This window comes from Styela clava, unplaced genomic scaffold (assembly GCF_964204865.1).
Source record: "Styela clava unplaced genomic scaffold, kaStyClav1.hap1.2 HAP1_SCAFFOLD_30, whole genome shotgun sequence".
Lineage (NCBI taxonomy): Eukaryota > Metazoa > Chordata > Ascidiacea > Stolidobranchia > Styelidae > Styela > Styela clava.
Window position 1 is genome coordinate 112,501 of NW_027556480.1, and position 2,500 is coordinate 115,000.

The window sequence follows — 2,500 nt, forward strand, 5'->3', positions numbered from 1 at the left end:
TAATTCCAGCTCCAACAGTGTATGCTAAAGTTGTTGCGGTTGAAAAGCTCGTAGTTGGATTTTGGGCGAGCGCCGCCGGTCCGTCGCAAGGCGTGTCACTGGTTGCGTTCGCTTCACCTTCGGTTCTCCGTCGGTGCTCTTGACTGAGTGTCGGCGGTGGCCGATAAGTTTACTTTGAAAAAATTAGAGTGTTCAAAGCAGGCTGTTCGCCTGCATAGTGTTGCATGGAATAATGGAATAGGACCTCGGTTCTATTTTGTTGGTTTTCGGAGCACGAGGTAATGATTAAGAGGGACAGACGGGGGCGTCCGTACTCTGCCGTTAGAGGTGAAATTCTTGGATCGGCGGAAGACGAACTACTGCGAAAGCATTCGCCAAGAATGTTTTCTTTAATCAAGAGCGAAAGTCAGAGGTTCGAAGACGATCAGATACCGTCCTAGTTCTGACTATAAACGATGCCAACTAGCGATCGGGAGGCGTTACCATGACGACCTTTCCGGCAGCTTCCGGGAAACCAAAGTCTTTGGGTTCCGGGGGAAGTATGGTTGCAAAGCTGAAACTTAAAGGAATTGACGGAAGGGCACCACCAGGAGTGGAGCCTGCGGCTTAATTTGACTCAACACGGGGAAACTCACCCGGCCCGGACACAGGTAGGATTGACAGATTGAGAGCTCTTTCTTGATTCTGTGGGTGGTGGTGCATGGCCGTTCTTAGTTGGTGGAGCGATTTGTCTGGTTAATTCCGATAACGAACGAGACTCTGGCATGCTAAATAGTTACGCGACCTTCTCGGTCGGCGTCTAACTTCTTAGAGGGACTAGTGGCGTTTAGCCACACGAGATTGAGCAATAACAGGTCTGTGATGCCCTTAGATGTCCGGGGCCGCACGCGCGCTACACTGAGTGAAGCAGCGAGTGTCTAACCTAGGCCGAAAGGTCCGGGTAACCCGTTGAACCTCATTCGTGATTGGGATAGGGACTTGCAATTGTTTCCCTTGAACGAGGAATTCCCAGTAAGCGCAAGTCATCAACTTGCGTTGATTACGTCCCTGCCCTTTGTACACACCGCCCGTCGCTACTACCGATTGAATGGTTTAGTGAGATCCTTGGATCGGCCCCGTCGCGGCTGGCAACGGCCGCGTCGGCGTGTCGAGAAGACGATCAAACTTGATCATTTAGAGGAAGTAAAAGTCGTAACAAGGTTTCCGTAGGTGAACCTGCGGAAGGATCATTACCGAAGGTGGTGGTAGGCCCCGGCCGACCGCGCACTGAATTGTCTTTGAGTGCCGCCGAGAGGGCGGCCGTCAATCGGGGTTCCGCCCCGTGCGACACGCGTAACACGTTGGCATAGCAAGGCAGCCGAGTGCGATGGTGGCTTCTGGGCACCGCGCTCGATGTGCCGCCGGCCCAGCCCGGCGGTCGCTCGGCGCCGTTTGTTGGTGTTTTTGTGCAGTTGTTGTCGGTGGTGGTTTTGTGGTCGATCCCACAGTGTGACGTCCGCGCGCTTCGGCGCCGGGCGAAACGTCGAGGACGACTCTTAACGGTGGATCACTCGGCTCGCGAGTCGATGAAGGACGCAGCCAAGTGCGAGAAGTAATGTGAATTGCAGAACACATTGAACGTCGACCTTCTGAACGCGAATTGCGGTCTCGGGTCAATCCCGGGACCGCGTCTGCCTCAGGGTCGCGTTCGTCCTCACCCGAGGGCCGTCGCCTGGCCTCTGCAAAGACGGCCGGGCGTCGCCCCAAGTTGAAGCGGTCGCCGAGCTTTCTCGGCGCGACCGCGTGTCCCGTACACCGCCGGCCCCTCGACGTGTTCAACTACGTTCGAGGGGCGGGTCCAGGTCGGTCGGTCCGGTCACGAGATCAAGACCGACCGTGGGCCAAGGCGGCGACGGTACGCGCTCGGTCGGCGCCGGCGGCGACGACTTGCGATGCCAGCGGGCCGTGTAAGAAGCGGCCCGCTTGACACATACGACCTGAGTTCAGGCGAGAGCACCCGCTGAATTTAAGCATATTATTAAGCGGAGGAAAAGAAACCAACAGGGATTCCCTGAGTAACGGCGAGTGAACCGGGAAGAGTCCAGCGTCGAATCTGCGCGCTTTTCGAGCGCGCCGAGTTGTGACGTACGGAAGTCCCAGTGCGGCTGACGGCGAGCGCCGGTGTCCTTCTGATCGAGGCCTCGTCCCACGGCGGGTGTTAGGCCCATAGGGGCGCTTGCCTTGGCCGCTTCGGGTCTTCTCGGAGTCGGGTTGTTTGGGAATGCAGCCCAAAGCGGGTGGTAAACTCCACCTAAGACTAAATACGGTCGCGAGACCGATAGCGGACAAGTACCGTGAGGGAAAGTTGAAAAGCACTTTGAAGAGAGAGTTCAAGAGTACGTGAAACCGTTGAGAGGCAAACGGGAGGGCCCGTCAGGTCGCCGGCTCGCTTTCAGTTGGGTGCGGGGGCGCGCCGTCTCGGTTCGCGGACGCTTAAGGCGCCGCTGCCGAGTCGGCTCGC

The 2,500-nt window shown here is 57.2% G+C and overlaps 2 non-coding genes and 1 pseudogene across 2 annotated transcripts in view; all 3 read left to right on the top strand.

Moving 5' to 3' along the window:
* LOC144418727 (small subunit ribosomal RNA) overlaps positions 1 to 1,232 on the top strand; it is a 1,810-nt gene extending 578 nt beyond the window's left edge. The window contains exon 1 of the ribosomal RNA XR_013473634.1: positions 1 to 1,232. This exon is cut by the window's left edge and continues 578 nt beyond it. This is a non-coding gene — a ribosomal RNA (small subunit ribosomal RNA).
* Positions 1,233 to 1,530: 298 nt separating this feature from the next.
* LOC144418717 (5.8S ribosomal RNA) lies at positions 1,531 to 1,684 on the top strand. The gene has a single exon (XR_013473624.1). It is a non-coding gene; the product is annotated as a 5.8S ribosomal RNA (ribosomal RNA).
* Positions 1,685 to 1,972: 288 nt separating this feature from the next.
* Positions 1,973 to 2,500, top strand: part of LOC144418694 (large subunit ribosomal RNA) — a 3,695-nt pseudogene continuing 3,167 nt past the window's right edge.